Source organism: Brienomyrus brachyistius, unplaced genomic scaffold (genome assembly GCF_023856365.1).
Source record: "Brienomyrus brachyistius isolate T26 unplaced genomic scaffold, BBRACH_0.4 scaffold27, whole genome shotgun sequence".
NCBI lineage: Eukaryota > Metazoa > Chordata > Actinopteri > Osteoglossiformes > Mormyridae > Brienomyrus > Brienomyrus brachyistius.
Genome location: NW_026042306.1, coordinates 1387640 through 1398246, shown reverse-complemented (window position 1 = coordinate 1398246; position 10607 = coordinate 1387640).

The window sequence follows — 10607 nt, the reverse complement described above, 5'->3', positions numbered from 1 at the left end:
GGGACCTGGAAAACAAGAGCAAGAACATCACTGGGGCACAGGGAACAGGATCGAAACACAAAACAAGCACAAAGGCAGAAGCCAGGAGAGAACCCAACACAGAACAGGGAACGCGGACAGACAAACCAGAAAGGGAGACACCGGGAGAACGCCAATGGAAGAGACAAAAGGACTGGGAGGGAACAGAGGAACAAAAGGACCAGGAGTGAACACGGGAGGCACAGAGGGACGAGGAGCAGAGACAGGAGAGGCAGAAGGACGAGGAGCAAACACAGGAGGCCAGATGGGAAAGGCCGGGGGAGAACGGGGAGCCGGGAGGCAGGAGCAGGAGGGGACCACAAAGGAGCCAAGGAGACGGAAGTCAGAGGGGGCACCAGGGGAAGTGAGGAGGGAGTCGGAGGGGAGCCTGACGCAGGCAAGGAGGAAAGTAGAGCCGTGGCAGGCTATGGTGTAGCCAGAGCCAGCAAAGGAGCAGCAGACCGACAACTCGGAGGAGGGGGAGCGAGGGGGAGTCGCAGGCGACCGAGGAGTCGACGCCAGGGAACCTGCAGGCGACTGACGAGGTGTTGAAGGCGGGACTGAGAACTGCTAACAAGGCGGCAGAAGGGGACCCACTAGACCTGGAGGTGCCCCCCGTGCCCTAGCTAAGGTGAGTGAGGGTGAACTAGGGGGCAGGGCAGGCAGGACCCGACCCCTGCGTAGGTGTCCCCTCCCCTTTCGGGACACCGACAGGCAGAGACCTGGATCGGACTTACCACACTGGGGCGAAGGTGGAGGGGTCAGTCCGCTAGAGGGGTCCAGTGGGGCCATCAGGGAGGTCCCTGAGGGGTCCCATTCGAGCTCCTCCTCCTCCAAAGGAGAAGTATAGGACCACCACGGGGACATGGACTGGGGTCACAGGCACACGGGCATGAGTCACAGGCACAGTGGCATTAGGCGGAGCCGGAGTGTCAGGTGAAGCAGCAGGTGATACTGTGGGCGCGGGCGGTACTGCAGGCGGTGCCAGGACCTCTGGCGCGGATGGTGCTGGAAGCGTCTCCAGGTCCTTGGGTGCGGGCAGTGCTGCAGGCACCTTGGGTGGTGTGCAACAGGCGACGCCGTACAGGAGCCTCGGGCGGTGAAGCGGGCGGCACTGTAGCAGGAGCCTCAAGCAGAGGCAGAGGGGCCTCGGGCATAGCAGCAGGAGCCATGGGTGCAGCCAGAACCTCGGGCTGTGCAGGCGCCTCCGGGATGGGTGGAGCAGGCGCCTCAGGGACAGGCAGAGCAGGAGGTATGGATGCAGCCGGGACCTCAGGCAGAGCAGAGGGCGGAGGCGGTGCCAGGGCTTCGGGCGGAGCAGGAGGACAGGCGGGACAGGCAGATCAGGCGCCGACGGGACAGGTGGGACAGGCACGTCAGGCACCAGCGGGACAGGCAGGACAGGCACATCTGATGTGCCTGCGGGAAAGGCAGGACAGGGGCATCAATAAGTGAAAAGCGGGTGTTGTCCCTTTAACCCATGGGATAGCATCCCATACGGGCCTGGCCCCCATATTAGCCAGTCGCGCCACTTGGAAATGGTAAGCCACTAGCAGCGGCGGCTGCTCTGTGGTGGCTAGGCGGGCTTTGAATACTTGCGGAGGAGAAGCGGTGGTGATGTCTGGGGTGATCGGGGATTCCCCTCGATCACAGGCAGGGAGAGAAGTGGGGAAGAGAGAGGTGGATACCACGAATATCATTTGGTCCTCCGCTGGTCTCCTCTCTTTCCGCTTCTTTTTCTTCCTCCGGTCGGCTTAGGGCGACAAAGCTAGAAGTGCGTCGGAGCTGGCAGATGTCGGAGTGGCACTCTCCTCACTAGGCTGCATAATCAGTTGGATCCGCCTCTCCATGGTTCGCGCCATCAGTCGGAGGAGATTTTCATGTACCTCAAGATTGGGGTCCGTGTTTCTGGGCGGCGGTGCCTCACTCTGAAGCCACGGGGTCCTCCCAAACCTCGGGCTGATTTAGCCAGAACACTATCTCTTGCAGCAGACCAAGATGCTGGTTATCGTTCTGCTGCGGTGTGTCTTCTTAGAGATCCGTCATTCTGTCGTGATCGCAACAGGGAAGCAGGCAAAGGGAGCCGGGTAAACGGGGTTTATTGCGGGCAGACAGAGAAAACACAGCACAGCGACAACCAAATATCAATGACATTTGGGGAAAACTGACTCAGACACGGACTAAATACACAGAACATATCAGACTGATGGAAAACAGCTGAGCACAATAGCACACGTGGTTGATCGGGGGCGTGGCACACAGAAGGATTGTACGCGCAGGTCATGACAATGATTATCCATTTTGGAAGGACTAGTTACTTAGTCATGTTTAATTTTTAATTGTGCACCCTCACAAACAATAAAGAAAATTCCACAACTCCAATTGGGATTTAGCGGTTTCAGAAAATAGATGGATGGACGGTGCATCCGTCAGATTGGTTTGCTGCATACAGTGTATATACACAGCCCTGTTAAAATGCCAGGTTTTTTGCGACGTAAAAAATGAGACCATGATAAATTAATTCATGTGACCTATAAGCTGTACAATTCAATTGAAAGAGAAACAAATCTGTTAAGGGGAAAAACAAATAATAAAAAAATACAACAAGCTGGTTGCATAAATGAGCACACTCTTAAAGTAATACTTTGTTGAAGCACTTTTTGATTTAATTATACAGTATTTAGTCTTTTTTGGATATACACCTGCTATAAATTAAAGTGACTCTGATTAACCCCAAATAAAGTTCAGGGGTCGTGGAAGGATCTTCCTTACATTTATTCAGTTTCATCCTACAGTAAAAGCTATGGTTCGCAGAGAGCTTGCAAAGCATCAAAGGAATCTCATCATTGAAAGGTATCAGTCAGGAGAAGGGTACAAAAAATGCCCATGGCATGAGATATACCATGGAACACAGTAAAGACAGTCATGAAGAAGTGGAGAAAATATAGGAGAACAGTGACATTACAGAGAAATGGATGTCTCTCCAAAATTGATGAAAAGACAAAACAAAAACTGGTCAGGAAGGCTGCCAAGAGGCCTACAGCAACATGGAAAGAGCTGCAGGAATGTCTGGTAAGTGCTGGATGTGTACTACATCTGACAACAATCTCCCATATTGTCTGGTATATGGGGTAAGGTCACAAGACAGAAGCCTTTTCTTACAAAGAACAACAGACAAATTTTTAAGAAAAAAAAAAAAACATCAAGTCTCCCAAAAGCATATGGGAAAATGTGTTATGGTCAGATGAAAGCAAGGTTGAAGTTTGTGTCCACAATTCCAAAAGGTATGTTTGGCACTGAAACAACACTGCATATCATCAAAAGAACACCATACCCACTGTGAAGTAGTGGTGTCAGCATCATGTTTTGAGGTTGTTTTTCTTCAGCTGAAACTGGGGCTTTAGTCAAGGTGCAGGGAATTATGAATAGATCCAAATATCAATCTTTTGTGACCCACAACCTTCAGGTGTCTGCTAGAAAGCTGAAGATGAAGAGGAATTTCACCTATCAGCATGACAATCCCAAGCATACGTCCACATCAACAAAAGAATGGCTTTGTTAAAAGAAAATTAAAGTTTTGGAATGAGAGCCCAGACTATAATGCAATTGAAAATTGATGGGGTGAAGAGGGTTGTGCACAAGAGATGTCCTCAGAATCTGACTGATTTGGAAGCGCTTTTGTAGGGAAGAGTGGGCAAATTTATGCTGTAAGACTCCTCCCTGAAAAGACTGAGTGCTGTAATTAGATCAAAATGTGCTTCTACAAAGTATTAGTTTAAGAGTGCGCACACTTTTGCAGCCAGTCTATTTTATGTGTTTTATTTTTTATAGTTTTCCCATAACAAATTTGTTTTTCAATTGAATTGTGCAGTTTACAGGTCACATTAAAGGTGGGAAAATTTTTGAAATGATTTATCATGGTCTCATTTATTACATCACAATAACCTGACATTTTAACAGGGAGTGCACTTTTTATATTTACTGTCTGTCGCTATTGACTTTCTGACAGTGGAGCTGCTTACCACTGTTGTGCTTGTATTTAATTGTCATGCAGAGTAACACAAAAACGTCTGGACCATCCTCTTCCTAGTACAGTATGTATAAACTGGGGAAATTATTACCTACATCTGCATCTGTCAGGGGAAGTAATTACTGAGGCCAGGCCAGTAACAGCAGCTTGCAAACCATAGCATGACTAGCTAGCCAGAGCCATGGCAACAGCTTCTTAGGGAAGGCATCCCCTAGGTGTTTGCTGCCATAGTACCGTGAACAGACTCTGCAGAAAATGACCCATAAATGACGACTCGTCCATATTGCTGTAGTCTATTCAGGGTCAAGTCAGTTGTAATATTTCAGTTGAAAGCACTGATGTACTATTGCTGTATATTTTTCTATGCTTATAAAACAGCATTTAACACACAGCTGGAAAATTACAATAATTTTTTCATACTATTAACCTGTGTGCAGAGCTGGATAGCTGAGCTCTAGAAAGTACAAGATTTTCTTTCAACCAACCAGGTGAGTATTCTGTGTCTGTGACTCTTTATACTTGGTGGTGGGTTAAAGCAAAATAATAGTTTGGATTTTTACTTTCTGGACCCAAACGATCCACTTCTGCCTGAGTGTTTCTTCAAAAGTTAATTTATGAAAGGTCTTTCCCCATTTGAGCCAATCGGTTATGTTGTGACAAGGCAGGATGGGTATGAACAGCTCTACGTGGCAGTAGGCCATTATTTCTGGTTCTGGTAATTAGTAATTTGACAAGAACAGCCAAGCTTACCCACGAGGCCTTCAGTTACTACAATTAAAGTCCAAATGAATGCTTCCCAGAGTGGCAGACACATCTCAACATCAGCTAATCAGAAGAACTATGTGAATCAGTGGCCTATACTACGAAGCGGGGTTACTGGCTTATCGGGGTTTAAGGTAGTACGGGCAAAATGTTACTGAACGAATATGAAGTCCATTTAATGCACTTGTATTCTTGTAATATTATTATAAGAAGTAAAATTGTATTGATTTAGAACTTATTATGAAAGATATATAATAAAACAGTGTTCATCAAAAAAAAACAACTTTTGACTGTCAAAAAAATGGAAAAAACAGTAAAAACAGCAGTTATCCGCTTTCCAGGGCTACCCGCCGTATCATCAATTTCACCACCCCTCTTCATAGTTGCCACAAGTTGTGCTCAGGCAGGAACATCTTCCAGGATATCTCTGGTGCGGTGAGTGATGGCTCACGCCACGGGGTTGTTCTTGACCTCGGGCTGATCGAGCCAGTAGATCGTCTCTTCAACAAGTCTGAGGTATTGTTCTTCGCTCAATCGAAGCATCTTCTTTTGGAGTCCTGTCATTCTGTCGTGGCTTCAGTGGACACAGAGCAGGGAAGCAGCACAGGAGCCAGGGAAATCAGGTGAACAAGGGATTTAATAGGGATACGCACAATAGAAACACACTCAGAAAACACAACTCCCTGTCAAGGGACTGGGGAAAGGCTAACAAGGAAGCACTTAAATACATGGACTCAATTAAACAAGACTAGACGCAGCTGGTAACACGGGGAATCCACAAGTGGTTAATGAGGGGGCGTGGCACACAGGAGGAGTGGACAATTGGGGCAGGACACACCATGCCTCGCCCCCATGCCAGAGACTCCCGAGTCTGTGACAGGTCATCAGCGGTTTCAGAAACAACAACAAACAAAAAAATTAATTACCAAGTAAGTTTTGAAAATTTTCTCTTCAATTGTGAGGATTTTGTCCACAGTCCCACGATCAGGCCAAAAGTCATTTTGCTCTTCCTGAATTCAATGTTCAACCTTCAACCTATGAATGTAAATCAACAAAGAAGACTGTGTTGTTCTTAGTTGTGTTTGGAACAATCTTAAGTAATACTGATACAAATATACACACTTATGCTGCTAACAGAGCTCAGCTGATGCTGGAATTTATAACAAGCAGGCAAATGGCAGTACTAGGATGACTGTATCCAGGGGTCCTCCAGTTAACTCTCTCAGATGGATGTCAAGAGCTATTTTTCACCAAAATTGAACCTGTCTCACCCAGTTCCTCAGAGGCGGTTTGACTCGTGTCTTGCTACAAGCATACAGGTCTCCATGTGCCTCATTAGGGAGTATCCAACATGTGTCATTCAATTTCCTCCCAAACTATCACCAACAGACTGAGCAAGAAGCTGTCTGTGTAAGGGTCTGAAGAGTTTGTATTTTCCTTAAGAAATCAACAAGAACCATGACCAAGTGCAAGAGTTCCACACCCACTGCCAACGAAAAGCACAGCGGTGTGTGTCTCAGTAGGTCAGGATGCTGTGTCTGTGCTTGGCACAGCACCATTTCAAATCTATTAACTGGCTGATTAGATCACCACTGGGCCCTTGAGCAAGGCCCCAACAGCTCCAGAGACTGTCAGACTGATTTGTCGATTTGTGAATCACTTTGTATAGTAGTTCCTGCTAAATAAATAAATAGGAAGGTGTGCTATGGAATTTTAGTTTTGTATAGTAAGCATTTTTTTACCTGAAGAACCAATAAAAGCAGTGCCTTTGTATTTCCATCAATGTTTCTTTTTTGTGAGGAATACATTTAGACAGGGATGGCCCAGCGGCTTTCCAAGAGAGCCACACCTGATATTGTACAAGGTTTAGTCAAACAATCCACAATGAAATAATATAACCAAGCATAAAATCACACTTAGCCGAACAGAACTTTAAATTCTTTTATTTCACTGAAACTGTTCAACAAGTCGTCTGTAGCACTGTGAAGGTGTATTAAAATATTTCACCATGCCTGGGGCTGGGCTTCCAGTTGACCCCCTGAGGATTTTTTGTCCCTGCTCCAGAGTTTTTAGTTCCTGTCCTCCACTGTCTTATGGCATTCTTTTTTTCTTTCTTATCTACTTCTCTCTTTCTCTATTTCATGCACCATTCTGTATAAATGATGTAGTAATGGATTGCCACACACTCTTGTGAATTGCCTTGGGGCATCTCTTTTGTGAACAGCATATATAAAAATAAACTTTATTTAAAATCTATCTATCTATCTATCTCTTATTTTTTTATTTAATTTATGTTATTTATTTATTTTTACTTTGAAGTATAAAGTAAAATAAGCCTAACTTATATGTGCTTACCCCCTCACCCTCCTCAAGTACTCCTCCAACATTGTTCACAATTAGGTTATTTTAAATACACAGGTCTAGAAATATTTCACCTCATTACAGGGTTTCGTACCCATATTATGTTGCTTTGTCGCTCTGGCCCAGCATGTAGTGCTTCTGCCTCACTCCTCCTGACATGGAGATTTACATCCTGGCTCCATTGTGTGTCATGAGGTTTGCATGCTCTAATCATGTCTTTGTGTCAATGCAGGTATTCCCAGTGCTTAACTTGAAAATCAGAAGGTCCCAGTATGTGAAGAGCTTATGCAGGTTCCAGAATGCATATAAAACATAGTGCTGAAAACATGATATGTATTTTTAAGAATAAATTTAAACTAATAAAGTATGTGACATTATGTGAACATTGGTCTGCAAATTAAAAATGACACTTACCTGATTTTATTTAAAAAAAAAATATATGTTCGTGTTTTTTTTAACCAGAGAGCTGCTAGATCAGCAGAAAATAGGTGCCAGAATGCGGAAACGAAAGACAGAGGTCTTGGAATACATTCTGGCAGGATGTGGCAAAAATTGAACACTCAGTATCCCCCTATAATTCAGAATAATACCTGTAGGTGAAGTCGCATTTCAGAATACCCCTAGTGTGTAAATATGTGTGTGCTTTGATTGATGGGCATCCTGCCTTGTACCTTGTATTGCCTTGAATATTCTCCACAGTCACATGTGTCCTCTTACTGGATTCATGGTTATTCATAGATGATATTGTGTTAAAGGAGAAAAAAAGAGCTATTACAAGGAGAACAGGTTTCTTTAGCTGACTGATGTACATAGTGCTATGTTTCAAAGGAACTTGCAGAAATCCAGAATATATATAAAGATACATAGTGACAACACATAGAATATGGTCACCTCAGTGTCAGGTTTTCATTGTCCCAGAGCTAATTGAATGCAGTAATTCTAAAATAATCATGTCAGTTGTGATTCCCTGAGCAGAACCTTTGCAAGCAGATAAACTGAGCATCCCTTTGTCTTAGTCTTATGATTATACTGGAGAAAGAGAGGACCTATTAAGGGTGAATATTCTAGGCTTTCTGGATTAATATACTGCTCTGCTTTCTTCCCCTCCTGGAGTGTAATTTCTTTTAAGTGGTTTACTGGCCTGGAATTAACACTCCTGCAGTCTATGGCGATATATACTAATATTATATGAGGAAGGCGTGACATGACCTATGCAACAGTGTTATTAAAGATACGGTATAACCAAGCACTCCCAAAGAATGGGACAGCTAACCATAAAACATAGTACTGGATCATTTTATGACTGTCAAGGTGACTTTAGTTTGATCTCATTAACCACAACAATGAATATTAAGCCAGAAATGCAGCCTGTAGATATAGAGACCTGCTGCTGATGATGTACAACAAATATATTTCTGACTGACTATGCCACGTACACTCCTGAAAAATCCATCTATCCATTTTCCAAACCACTTATCTTACTGGGTCGCGGGGGGTCCGGAGCCTATCCCGGAAGCAATGGGCATGAGGCAGGGAACAACCCAGGATGGGAGGCCAGCCCATCGCAGGGCACACTCACACACCATTCACTCACACATGCACTCCTACGGGCAATTTAGCAACTCCAATTAGCCTCAGCATGTTTTTGGACTGTGGGGGGAAACCGGAGTACCCGGAGGAAACCCGATGACAACATGGGGAGAACATGCAAACTCCACACACATGTAACCCAGGCGGAGACTGACTGTAAATAAGGGAACATCCCTTATTGAATAAATAAAATGTTGTGTCCCATTTCAAACAAATACAGGATTCTCAGTGCTGCATTAAGATAACTTATCGTTTATACTGTACTCTATGTAATCAGACACTCAAGCTTTCGGAAAAGAGATCTTGTGCAGAAAATCTCACTGTGCTGAGAAACATGAAACAGGTGATGACTCGAGAACAGAGATAAGCCATTGTCTACCTCCACTCTGTTAATGTCCTTCAGTCATGAGTGTAACTAATTACTACTACTTACTACTGTATAGGTATTGTGTTAGCAGCAACACAGAGGACACAAATGCTTTTACATGTCTGAGACAAAATGAAATTGACTTGCTAAGTCAGTGCCCACTCAGCAGATGACGCCCCTGACAGCCACCTACATTGCCAAATGGGTTGACCAGCACTGTGCTTTGCCATCTGATTTTGAGGTTGTTTCATCTTCTACCATGTGAAACTATGAAAATGTCCTCTAGGTGTCATCACTAGCCTACATTTTTCTACACATGTGAAAATTAGTCTGGTACAAGGTCCCAACAGAGGGAATAGACAGTAAGAACAGATTTCACAGAAATAATTAATTATAACACTTTACTCGAAGCTGTCATAAAGCATTATAATGGTCATATAAGAATTAAAGCATTGCAACACCTGCTATTGACATCCAATGAAGATCTCATGTATAATGTGCTATAGATACCTACATAATGCATTATAATGATATCTATAATATAATACATTACAGATGAGAGCTTCATAAAGTATTAATAATGCATAATAAATATGGCCATAATGTGTTATGCTTGTTATTAAATATTTAGTCATGTTTTTAATGCTTTACAAATACATTATTATGTAGTGTTATTATGAATGTGTTCATAAATTCTTATAGACATGGCATTCATACAACGTGTTACCAAATGCATAACAGAAAACAGAACACAAACAGGGAAAAGGGCCATTTAACAAAGACAATTACAGTAATAAAACTTGAAGGCATTGAAAGTCCTCTGAAGTTTTCTCACTAAATGAGACAGAAAACTGCCTTCCTTAATGTTATAAATTAAGTTTGACTTATTATTATTTTATTAGTTTATTCCTATATAGACTGGGATGCCATGGCAGACATGACAGCACAGAGAAGACATGGCATTGTAAAACCATGCAGACTGATGCAGACAGAGAGGACAGGACAAGACCAAATAGAGCAATATACCTTTTCGGATAGTTGGGGATTTTATGTAAAGCTGTCAAAATTATGAGATGTATATGGAGAATGGAGGTATAATTGCAATGAGGAGTTGTAGAGTTAGTGTATGTGTCAATGGATTTAGTTAACAGGCAATTCTAATGTGATGATTAATGGGCCCCAGACTTTTATGATGTATGTGGTTTGATGCTGGAGGGTCATATGCTCCATGGATAAGTATTCTTTGAGTAGATTTGACCATTGTGTGATATTTACTGTGTGTCTGGTTTTCTAGTTTAACAGGATAGTTTTCTTGGCGACAGCTAAGGTGGTAAGTATGGGTTCTGCATTATCGATTGGTGCCACAGGGAGTGGAAGCAGGTATCTGGGGTACTTAATGTGCAAAGTGAACTATGGAATTATGGAATATAGGGAATTAATCCGATTTGTTGCGGGTTTAGTTAGGATCATTGTGAAAAG